This window comes from Dinoponera quadriceps, unplaced genomic scaffold (genome assembly GCF_001313825.1).
Source record: "Dinoponera quadriceps isolate SergipeBrazil2010 unplaced genomic scaffold, ASM131382v1 scaffold2723, whole genome shotgun sequence".
NCBI lineage: Eukaryota > Metazoa > Arthropoda > Insecta > Hymenoptera > Formicidae > Dinoponera > Dinoponera quadriceps.
The window spans coordinates 558,739-571,699 of record NW_014556868.1 but is presented as its reverse complement, the minus strand read 5'-3'; the positions used below and the strand labels follow the sequence as shown (position 1 = coordinate 571,699).

The window sequence follows — 12,961 nt, the reverse complement described above, 5'->3', positions numbered from 1 at the left end:
GGGGGGGGGGGCGATGACGTCGGGGAGGCCGCGGAAACAATTGATAAGGATGGGAGGCGCGCACGCGCGCGCGATAAATACACGGAAACACGCGCGAGATATCGTAGTGTAATAGCCGGGCTGGCTATCGGCTCCGGATAGTTTGATACAGCGCGCTCGTATGCGCACCCCTGTGCGCAAATATTAACTTTCGCCGGTTCGAGCGAACGCCGTTTAGAGACAACGTTTATCTGATATCGAGCGAATAAATCATCCGGCCGCGTTTCCGAGCATTTGGCGCGCGCGCGCGCGCGCGTCCAGCGCAAACTTTTCCCGCCGTTGCGCAGCGTCGGCGGTGCGTTCGTGAAATTTCGACGGAGTGGGAAGAATGAGGAGAGGGCAGGCTTGTTCTTTCCAGCCGGAGCGCACTGCGTTGCGCCGGAACTCCGTTCCTTTTTCGCTCAACGGTGGATTACACAGGGCGGACCGGAGCGACCGTCCACTACGATTTCATCAAGAACGGCTAAAGGTAGAGTTACGAGGCAAACATTTTGTACGCCAGCTTGGCTCGGGAGAATTCCACTGAAATATTTTCGAAACCGTTCGACCTTCTATCAGGGCCCTTCCCGGGAGGCTAATGTCGGTTTCTCTCGGAAGTTTGACGTGAAAAAGGTACGCGTTGAGTTCAGGCTCGGTGCTTGTAAAAACGAGTAACCGTCGTACCGATTTTTTTTCGAGATTCTTAACCATTCGGGACGTTTCCAGTGAACTTTGGATTTTAGAGAACCTCACGTTGCTTTGAATCGTTGAATTGATAAACATTGATCCCGGTGGAGGATTCCGAAGGTGGGTAATACAAGAGCTTCCCGACGATGCGTGACACATTGATTTTTGCTACAATGGCTGTGCCCCCCAGTTTCACATACAAGCAAGAATACACAGATAAAAATTAATCTTAAATGTTAAGAATCTTGAAAATAAATATTCTCATATACATTATTCTCTTTCTTTCCTGCATTGAAAATATCGTTCTTTCGTACCCAGTACATTTTCCTCTCGCAATTCATGAAAATTATCCTTGAATAACGAGAATTTCATCTTTTCACGGGAGCTTCTTCACGTGAGAAAGTTTTATCTGTTTAACGCTGTACAATCTCATTTCAATATTTCGCATGTGAGAACAAGGTTCTTCTCAACACACACACACGCGCACACGCACACACAGAGATATTCTTTTTTCCACGCTGACCTAATATTTCGACTAGAAACGCAGTGCTGCTTTGCATTATACAGCGAGCGGAGACAGACGTGCACCGAACGTCAAACGCATCGACATTAAGGGAATAGCGTATATCCGTTGGGGTGATTTAGCGGCGACGTCAGCGAGGTCAGCGAGCGAGCGAACGCACCCAGATCGGATCAAGCGCGTACGTCCCGCGCGCGCGCGCGATGTAATTGGATCGTGTACGGAATAAAAGGATAAACAATATCGGCCGTGTACCGACGCGAATTGCCCGATAAAACCCGTTTCCATTGGGGCCGCGCCTCGTCACACGCGCGCGCTCGCGCGCGATCTGCCCGAATTTAATGTATTTCGCGAAACACCGAATCCGAAACGGCCGCGCGAACGGCGCAACGCGAGATTCGCCCGATTTGTTTCCGTTCTATTTTTTTTTATTTCTTGCCTAGGGGGGAGCTGAACCGACGAGAAACCGATTCCCCGACGTGAGGAGAGAGCAAATCGAGTAAATTAGAGCGAGATATAAGGTAACGGGTACCATTTATGGTTCGAGTCTCAATCTCGAGTCAGATCTTAGTTCATTAATGTATTAAAAACATACACGTCATTATGAAAATAGGGGAAAGTTTTTTTGTATTCTTTAGTTCATTTACAATTATTGTATTCTAAGGTTACATTCGGAAACATTGCAGGTAATTAAGAAAAAAATGTAGAGTACCACTTATCTACCTGTTGCATATTATTATTATTATACTTAGTAAAATTATATATAAAATCTGTATTTCGTTAAAAAACTAATATATTATATACACGTAATATGTATTTTCTTTCTCTTGATTCAGAATTGGATTTGACCCGTTATGTTAGGGGCGCGACATAATTCGCCGGCCCATAATTAGGATTTATGCATTGACATCTCTAATTATTATTTCTTTATTTAAAATCAATTGAAATCGCATAATTCCGTTTAGAAACTACGATATTTATCGCTGACATTGATATTCCTAGTTCCACTTAATATTCGATCGTTAGTTTTTTTATGAACGAATAAACGTTACTCAAACTTTAAATGACTCATAATTAGAACAGTTATCTTACTCTCCGAAATTCCTCGAATGGAACTCCCCTCGAAACGCGAAGTGCGACTGTCACTCGAGCGGTCGAGTGACTTTTCGCTCGTACGAAGAATTCCTCTGTTCTGAGTTGTCGAATGAATATTTTACTTCATAATTGAAGAGCTGATCCGACCATATTCCATCGTCGTGGGAACAAATTTGCTGCGATCGGCTAAAACATTCACTCGTATGAATTAAGAATCCACTTCGAGCTTGAATTAAACATAAGCCCGAATAGCGATATTTCCATCGTCTCTCTCGGCGAATTTTAGCTCGTTTTAAGTGAGATCTCGAAAGGAAGATTTGATAACAAGTATCCAAATTGGGTTGATATGTACCCACCGTATGTTCGATTAATGCAATCAGAAAATTTCATTCCATTTAGTGTGCAGTAGCTCCTAATACTATTTGTATAGCGAATATGGAACTGTAGAACAGTCGCGGAACTAAATTTTGGGGAATTTTCAGGATGCACCGAGAGGAGGATTTGGTGACAATCCTTTTGAAAATTTCCAAAGGAAATCCAAAGGAACCTCATGTGAATCCATATAAATCCATATATCTTATAGATTCCCACCTGGTTCTTTTCTTTTTCAGGGGAATACCAAAATTCGACACATGACCGCCGAATGTTTGAAAACCGGCGAGCAAAGAATTTCGTTCCGTATATTATGCTGTGTACTTTCGTACACTGTATATACTATACATAAAACTACAGTGCAGATTACGGAATTAAATCTTTCGGTCGCAACAATCGAACATTTGCTGGGCATATGCCATAAAAATCCTTCTTTCGGTGTACACTGAAAAATTGAGCGGAGAGTAAAATCCTCTCGTGATAAGGTTCCTCGTGTCTCCGTGAAAGCCGATTCCGAGAAGAATTTCGTTCGTCACGAAGACGAAGAGAAGTGACTCGCGAATTATTCAGACTCTCTTAAGCCCGAATCGCCGGAATTTGAATTTCACGCGACTTTGGGACGGGGGGGGGGAGGGCAAATACGGGAGGGAAGTCACTGCCGCACCGCGGGGATCCTTGTCGTCATTCGTTCCGGGGTCCGCGCGAATTTCCCGCGACGATCGCCTCGGCGTTTCGCCCGCGATGACAGATCGATCGATCGATCATCCAGGGTCGCTTCATCGATTGCGGCCGGCTTTCGGGATCGGCGGTCGCGTGACGAGCAAGCCTCGCAGTCGCACAACACATGCATAAGTGATGCACCGGCCGCTTGTTTGCGCGGGATCTCCCTTACGACGCGCCCGAAGCGAATTCGCGCTGCTCAGCCTCTCCGAACGAAATCTCGACCGTCTCGCTGGACGATTGACTGCTGCACGTTCGAAGGCGCTCGGAAGCTCACACGTCGACTTGGGCGCGACCGGATGTTGGCGGCCTTACGAAAATATTTCACCGTTTTCACGTCTTTACATCGCCCGTTTCTAAACCGCCCTGCCATTTCTCGGCTCGTTTCCTGCCGGCTCTATCAAGGAGACTGTAAGGCTCAGTGTTATATATTTTCAGTGGGCGCATTAAGTGGGCCACTCGTAAATTTCGTATCTATCGGGCAAAATTACGCGCCTACTCGGAAAAGAAATAGTCTTAAATCAACGATAGATGTTCTCATATATGAGCAAGGAAGTTCTATTTTTAATCGCACGAGCAGCTAGATGATATTTCAGTGTATACACTGCAAAGTCGAAGTGTATCATTTTTCCACGCGTAAACATCTAAAATTGATACATCTGACCCAATCTCCCACATGTTTCTTGTCGTTTTAGATTACGTCATTTGAGACGTCCAATTGCGTTAAATAACGTGATTTAAAACGGCGAGAAAATGTGCAGTAAGAAAAACCTCCGCTGAAATAACACGATTCGATTTGCAGTGTACGTAGCGCAAGTTTCATCGAATTCTAGACGATGAGCGATCGATACGCTCCTCTTTCACTAAATATCGCTCCAATATGGAAAGAAGCATGCCACAAAGTCGTGCATTTGCACGTGTTGCATCAAAATGCGCAACGTAACTGCTCGCGAGTTATTTCATAAGTATTTTGTATTTTGCACTTTTGTAGCCGAAGATACGTTTACATACCTCAAATTTACGCAGCACTGTGCGCGTTTACTACTCAAGAATGCCCGACAGTACACGTTCGTACCATTCGACTGTACTCGCACGCGATCCGCTAATAATAATTGCTCGTTATTGCGGAAAAGTGCGCGCCTTCACCCAGCGACCTGAAAACGGGCTCGTACTCACTCAGCCGAATCTCACTGCTCGAACCGACGGTTCCTTCGCTAAAAACGGCGAGATATTTTTGCAAGGGCGCCCGGCCGCCGCGAATACTCGCGAATACTCTTCGGCGAGCGGGAAGAGTCGTCCTCCTCCCGCGGGACGAACGCGGCAGCAACACTCTCGGCTCTCCCGCGCGGATCAGAGGGCTCGGAGGGCAGTCTCGAGTCGTCGCGAACCGTCCCGCGCCGTTTAAGCGACGGTACTGAGGGTCCGACCGGGTTCACCGGTTTATACGAACCCCGGGGGCCCGCAGCGGGGAATTGCCAACAATTGCCGTTTTTACATAATTCCGCAGCGCGCACCGCCGTACTTCGGTCCGAGGATCTCGCTCGAGTCGCGGGACCGAAAGAGGAACAGCTTCCTGAAATAGGAGAAACAGACGGCACGCCACACGACCCGCGGGTTCAGCGCCGCGGCAGCGCACCGGGCTGAAATGAACGTCCCTGTCAGTCTTCATCGCCCGACGCGTAATTCAATCCGCGGTGCAATCAATCGCGTGAAAAATGCAGCCCGACCGTCACGTGGAATCGTGTGTCCCGCGAGAGAAACGGGGCGCTATTCGCCGGTTAAGAGAATGCGAGAAATAAAAGGAGCGCGTGAAAGCCCTCATCCAACATCTCATTATATCTCTCTCCCTGTGAAACGTGAGTCCGACGACTCTTTATATTATCCGTGCACCTACCGATATCACGGAGCTCTTTCATCGGTGCGGAGCGGAAAGTAGAAGAGAAGATGGTGACTATTGTAACGGCGCGCCTTTAAGGTGAACGTTCCGATTGGTGACGAAGTAACCTCATGGGGAAAATCAATTGATAAATTATGATTATTATATTTGTATAGTAACACACTTATTATTACGATACGCGTGAAGTGTGCAATATTTATTTTGTCGGGAAGCCTAGATATTTCGGATTTTTATTGCACCCGATTTTTTTAATTTATGACAAAATTTTTAGTAATTTATACTGCATCGAGCATTGCGTTTTTTTTTCATGATTAATCCAATTTTTGAAATCTATTTTAGAAATCGCATTATTTAGTATCCCTTTTCCTCTTTGGCTCGTTATAGTACGATGAACCTACATTCATTTATAAAAGAAACGTCCTAAGTATTAAATGTTTCATAACTTTGAGTAACGTAATGGTTTTAACTTTGAAATATTGATTATTTGTAAAATTTTGGAAAAGTTATATTGTATAAAATATAAATGAGGGATTATAATACCACCTTCTCTTTTGCGAAATAATCGATGAGGTTCATTTCGATTGAACCTTCGATATAATCGGAATCGCCTAAGAAGTTCGGCTATCATAAGAAAATTCCGGGGGAAACGAAGTGCTCTCGTGAAAAAAGAATGGGAAAGAAATTGAAAATTGTTTGGAATCCCCCCAACTTCGATATCCGTCTAAAATCGCATTACACGAACCTGATATTTTTTTTCTTTCACTTACACACCGATATTATAAATTTCTGCCATCGGTACGGAGTACCGGAAGGTACGAAACAGGGTCCATCTCCCGTCTTGGTATTGGGTAGATAGCGAAGGGACGATATCAGATGATGGAGTTCAGAATGAGATCGCGACCTCGCGACCGAGTCGGTCGTAGGATTTTAAAGCGAGTTTCCACGGGAAAATCGAGCCCAAAATCGCCGTCCATGCTCCAAAACCGTCTTAGATAGAACGTTTCTCTGCGCGACATGTATATATATATACATATATATATATATATATATATATATATATATTGCCACACTTCCATCTTCTTATTTCCACGGAAAATAATCGTTTACTCAAAAATGGACAGCTCAAACGAGAGAGACACATCCCATCCACTCATGTCCGTCCTCCCCGGAATCGACGTGCGTTTCCGTCTCCCGAAATTACTCTAAATTAAATATCACCTCAATCGCGAAAATCTCATTCCTCCATTCCCTCTCTCCCCTCTCTTTCTCGCTCGTTTCGTCGCGGTAGAAGCTCGCGCGAGGCAGTTTGCGGACGGAGACAAATGAATTTTTTCATCAAGCGGATAGCTCATCTTCTCGTTCTCGTGAGCGGCGGGGAAGCCGAGTCGCGCGTCGCGGATCGGCCGCCGTCTCGGTCGCTCCCGGCGAGAGAGAGAGAGAGAGAGAGAGAGCGCTTAACGATTTCCCCGTTTGCGAATTTTCACCACAGCCGCTGAAACGTGAAACCTCTTGGCCGCCGGCAATTAGCGGGGCTAATTGAAAGTGGGACGCCCGGGAATGAGGATTTATTGTGCTCACTCTCGCTTCTCTGAACGTTAATGACGACGACGACGACTACGGCCGACCACTACTACAACAACGGCGACGGCAGCTACGAGAAATCGGGATGGACAACGGGAGATGAGAGACAGAGGGAGGGAGAGAGAGAGAGAGACGGACAGACGAGGCGGGGTGGAGAGAAAGAGAGGGAACTGCACGCCGGCTTAGAACGCGCGGCCAGCAGGCTCGTGTAGAATGGAATTTTTAATTAGGCTCTCGGGGACAAGCTGCCATTTACTGAGCCGCGATCTGGCCGGCCGGGACGGTAATGCCCGAGAGAGGGATTTTGCTTGCGCGCTGCCGAGTATCTCTCGGCGGCGTTTCCTCGCCGGCGGGCCGCGATCGATTCGGCACGCGATGCATTTGCGCAAGAAGTAGTTTCGCCGCCGATCGGCAGATAATAATAACGTATCATTCTGTTTCTGACTGTGCTTCGCGTAAGGTCTCATTTATGGGTCGAATCCCGATTTCGGATCAAGCTTCGTTCACTAATGTATCAAAAAAGTACACGTTGTAGGGAAAACGCGGGAAAATATTTTTGTTATATGCTTTAGCTCGCTTCTTTTTTTCTTAATTATTGTATTCTAAGGTTACGTTGAGAAACATTGTAGATATTCAAGGATAAAATGTGGAATATCATTCGCTTGCCTACTGCACGTTATACTTAATAAAATTATAATTTAATATAATATATATATATATTTAGGACTTATGCATTAACATTTTTAGTTATTATTTTTTTTATTTAGAATCAGTTAACTTGGAATCACGATTCCGTTTGAAAACCATGAAGTTTATTTTTGACATTGGTATTTGTTGCGGCTCGAGCGAAGCTCGACCGCCGGGTTGCAGCGCGACAGGCGAGAAAGTCTCGCGCCGGACCTTCGCCACCGTAGGTAGCGGCGCGCCGCTCGGGTAATCAGCCCGCGAGCGAGTTTCCACCCTCTATCTCTATCTGAGCGTTCGAAACAGTAATTCCTGGTTCTTTTTAACATTCGACCGTCGAATTTCGGTGAATGGGTGAAATTAACTCTGACCTTAAGTGACCCATAATTACGACCAGTTACTTGACGTCTCTTTTCGCGCGTGCTCGAGAGAAAATCGCAGGGCGCGCGAACGCCACTCAGAACGCCGTCGGGGGAACTCGATCGCCGCGAACGCGGGAAATATTGAAATGATGATTAAATCGGAGCTTCCCGCGGGATGCGTACTCCTTCGACGGGTTTTTATCGTCGATACGTGATGCGCGTGCGTGTCGAATCGCGCCGTCGCCGCTCACGATTGAGAAGCGGAGGATTACAACGGTACAATATAAAAAAGATGCGCACGTGTATAAATAAGGTGAGGCACCGCTTTGAATAATATATCTTGGAAATATGAGCGTGGGGAGAAGTTTTTATCCAAGCAGAAATCGCGTCCGATTCTCCCCGTATTTTCCTACGGTTGTCGTTAACACGACCGTTTTTATGCGACTTTCAATTCATACCGAAAACGGCGCACGATGTGGAGCTTGATAAAAATGTGTCGTAATTATTTGGTTTATGGGTTTTTGTGAATGGGAAAAGTTATTATAAAAGTGAGATTTAAAATATAAAATGCAGATATATTAGATAGATATAATGTAGACAGGTAGAGATAGATAGATAGATAGAGAGAGAAGTGGTGAATTTATTGTGCGCTGTGGGAAAACTTCTCCTCGAACGCAATTTTACATACGAAATATAAAATAAAAAATAAATAGAGAAATAAAAAATAAATAGGAAAATGCATATGATAAAATATAGATATATCGATAGATGGATAATAGCGGAATAAAACAAATAAGCCTGTTTTAAAACTAAGAGACCGAAGAATGACAAACACGATATTGTAGAATAAAAGCGAGTACATTAAAGAAGCTATAGTTTATTACGAAACAAATAAAATCAACATTTTTTAACATTTTGTATTTACAATCGAACGATACGATGTATTTTATTGAAACAATTCGTACACTGGTACGGTTTGTTGGGTCAATCCTCGCGAAATGTTGTCACCCGTTTTGTTTTAGCTCTAGTATTTTTGATGCTCAAATTTCTAACGTTTTATACGGCGTAACAATTGAACACTCTTGACAACGCATACCGTGCGTACCGAAATCGGACCATAACAATTGAAGACTCGTCGCTACGCCGTTGTGCGTACCGAGATTGGCTTTGAAAGTACTCCAAACATGATAACAGAATACGAATAGGTGACAAGACAGATTATTTTACTGTACTTTGTCTTGCGATGAAAAAAAAGTATCAGTCGGCGCGGGGATCGACTTCGGCGTGCATCGGAAACGGTGCACGTGACGCGGAACGTGTTGGGAAAATATTTTTGTTTTCCGAAGATATATTCAAAATGGTAATGGTCGTTGCCCCTCACCCTGTATCCTATTTATTTATTGACTCATTATTTATTGACTTATTTGCACACGTATACAGGGCGCTTTCGTAAAAGTGTGAGCTGGCTGGGCGACAATTTTTCTCGCAATCTTTGCGCCACCTCGACCCGTCAACCGAGCGTTTTTAGATATTACGTTTATGCACCGAGAGAAAAAGCGGTTGGAACAAAAAAATCACCCTCATTCGAAGGAATATTGTGTCCGCTGAACAAATTGCGCAACAATATGTCGCATGGGTATAGTTGCCGATTCAGTCGCAATCGTTGAGTCAATTGATAGCTCATAACAGCAGCTCGCACGATCTGTTCAATGGACTAACCGCCGTGCTCGCGAAAATATTTCGCCCCCACCACCTCTTTCCTCGGTGTGGAAACCCTTTTGTTTGCATTGACGTAGCCTGTGCTCACGGCTACACATAGCCAGCGCCCCTCTTTGCAAACATCCACGGTGGAAAAAAAATGTTAAGTTGAAAGCGGCCCATTGAAATCCTTCTGTTGCTCGAACGTGTGGAATACCTTGGGAAGCGCACAAATGCGTGTTAAATTCGTTCATTTTGTTAACACATTACTTCCCAACACCGTTCACCTTGTCGAGTTAACACGGAAATTCGAGTGGGACCGTTACGTAACACGAAGCTTTTCGCCGCGCTCCGTAACGCGTGCATTTATTTCATCTTCAAGGGGAATTTATTCTCGCAAATAGAGGAACAAATGGATAAATAAATGAACGCGCACATTTAACAAATACAATTCGCGTGTGCGCGTGGATATTTTTTTTAGCCCACTGGGAATAGGAATGATCAGTTTGCCAATCGCACCGGATACGGCGCACGGGAAGAGGCAGGAGCGAGCGAGCGCTCGCCGCGGGAAGAAGAAGCGGAAAGCGGAGCAACACGGAGAGCTGTGCACTCGCGCGTGCTCCGTTCGATACTCCACTCACCTCTTCGCTTTGTTCAACCGCTCCTCGGGAAGATACGAGACGAAGACGTTGCGCGGAAAACTGCTCCGAGCTCGGGATGATCGCCTGCGGGTGTTCGCGTGGAACGGCCTAACGCATCACCGATCAGCGAATCTTCGCTGCTGCTGCTCCTGCTGTTGCATCGCGCGCGACTACCGGTCTCTCACGGAAATTCTCAGCGGTGGGTGACGACGTGCAGAGTCAAATGACTGCGATTGCGAGCGACGGTCACGGGACGTCCGGCCGTGAGGACGTGCGGGACGGCACTCGGCGGCGATGCCGGCTCAATGCCGACGAGGATGAACACGCGATCGATTTGCCTCTCGGCCAAGGAAATCGCCGACGACATCGGCGACCGCCGGTGGTCAACATGTACTGATGTCATTAGACTACGCCGCAGCGAGAGAGGGGGGGGGGGAGGGGTAAATAAGACGCGAGCAGCGGTCGCGAAATTCGCTCGATGCCAGCACTACTTGTCTGTGATTGCGAGCAAATGGAGGGAGAGAGAGGTAGAAAAATGAATATTTGAAATCTTCGTCTCTGTATCTTCACGAGGAAAAAACAGATCCAAGAGCGCTTGCGCGTGCATGTGATGTACGTTCCAACGCGACAGTCGTCGAGTAATTTATTTGGTTCTCTAAATTTGTAGAAAAATTGTATATAATTACACGGAGGAAACAAATTTGCTAGAACAGCAAATTGTTTGTTAACATAGTGACAGTAAAAATATTTGTTTGGACAGCGGAAAGATTTGTTAAGAATATTAATTGTTATTTGCTGGATATACGGACAGCAGAATAATTTGGTTACGCCGATTAAATTTGATTGTTGTCGCCACGATGTTTTGCTGCAAAATTATTTTTTACGTGTAACAAATTTTTCGCCGTCAGTATATCGGCAAACAATTTGCTGTTCTAGTTGAAAACTTTTCTCCGTGTAAATGTGTAATGAAAGATTCCTTAGATTAAAATCAAATACAAAATAATAGATGGTGGAAGCCAAATTTGTAGGTAACGGTCGTTTAAGTTTATTGAATTGTAATATAAATTGTAATTCAACTCCTCTTCAGTCGTATTTCAGAAACCACTGTAAATTATATTTTGAATCGGCCTCCCGAGACACACACGTTGACGACTAAGTAATTTTTTATGGAAAACCACTTCGAGTTGGTTGACCTTTTTTTATTTGAAATCATCTCAAAACCAATCATCGTTAAATATAAAGCACCGATCAAATCTAATTGAAAATTAACTTTATAAGTCTCATTAATCATAACACAAACGTTTAAATGTTATTTATTCAACGTCATTGATTATTAAAACTTACCAGTGTGACAGAAACGTTTCGCAATTTGTATTAAAATTCAATCAATTTAAGCATCATCTATAAATATAACCTCTAACATTTATTATTTTACATTTGATCTAAATCGTATATATATATATATATATATATATATATATATGTAATTAAATATGAGAGCGATCTTACAAAACGCAAAAGAAGCTCGGGATATTTTTCCTGAATTTATGAATATCTGTGATATTGATATTTCTACGGAAAGAGAGACAGAGAGAGAAGGAGAAAGGCGGAGGATTATTTATTTATTTTAAGCACGTGTGCAAGCGGCGATCGGATGCTTCTGGTTTACTGCATCGTCGGCGAACTTCTCGCTAGCACTATGCTATGCGGAAGAGCAAGAGAGAGAGAGAGAGAGAGAGAGAGAGAGAGAGAGAGTTTCCCGTTGTTCCTGTAAATTGGAGGAATATCTCGCGGATTAATCGACCCGCGCCCGAGCGATCTTACGGAACGGAAGAGAGGAGCCCGGAATATTTCCGCTCTCTCTCTCTCTCTCTCTCTCTCTCTTCCGCTTTCTCTTGCAACTTCCTGGAATATTTCTGTCCCGCCAAATTGCGGGAATTTCACGCTGAGCGCTTCGGAGCGTTGCGTAACGATCGCGAACGCGCTCGCCTTACGGATAACAAATTCGAAGGCCGAGGATACGGAGATCGATCCGTTACACTTCGCCAGGCGTAATTATCGATGCGCGCCTAACGAGCGTGAAGATAAAGAGAGACAGACCGAGAATAGAGAATAGAGACAGAGAGAGAGAGAGAGAGAGAGAGAAGGGGGGGAGGACGAGGGAACCGAAGCTTCTTCACTGTTCTTCGACCATTTATTTCCGATTACTGTTAAATCTTACAAAAGAACATATAATACATATTACAGCTTGACAGGTGAATCCATAAAAGTAGACTAAACCTAACTTAACGTTTACCGCGTGTACACTGGGCTTATCGTACTCGTAGAGCTTAAACTAATTATACACGTAGGTGAAAAATCCCCGTATGTCTGCCGGGGAGAGCGGACCGTCCGCGAAAATTACCAAAAACTTGCGCGCGCAAATACATAGTCTGTGTGACACGTGTGTGTGTGATATACGTATATGCCGAAAACTACGCGTATGTACGCGCTGAGGAAACGCAATGAGACGGATACAAATCGAATGAAAGGAGAGTGCATTCGAAGGGTGTGTGTGTGTGTGTGTGTACACGCCAAAAGGCGAGCGAAAATCGACGAATGAGCGAAGAGAGACGCTGCGAAGCCGGGAGATCGACTAATCGTTCGATCGCCTGTTAATCGCTTATCCTTTAATTAAATTCGCGAC

General features: G+C 44.8%; 1 protein-coding gene across 3 annotated transcripts in view; it reads right to left on the bottom strand.

The window, feature by feature from the left end:
• The window catches only part of LOC106748335 (ammonium transporter Rh type A), a 28,036-nt gene extending 17,485 nt beyond the window's left edge, over window positions 1-10,551 (bottom strand). For 2 of the 3 annotated variants that reach the window (XM_014626752.1, XM_014626754.1), the window contains exon 1: window positions 4,424-4,801. The gene's annotated coding sequence lies outside the window, so the exon portion shown is untranslated. Of the gene's footprint in view, window positions 1-4,423; window positions 4,802-10,275 lie in introns of those variants that run through there. The other variant, XM_014626753.1, reaches the window with a different exon arrangement.
• Window positions 10,552-12,961: the final 2,410 nt, after the last annotated feature.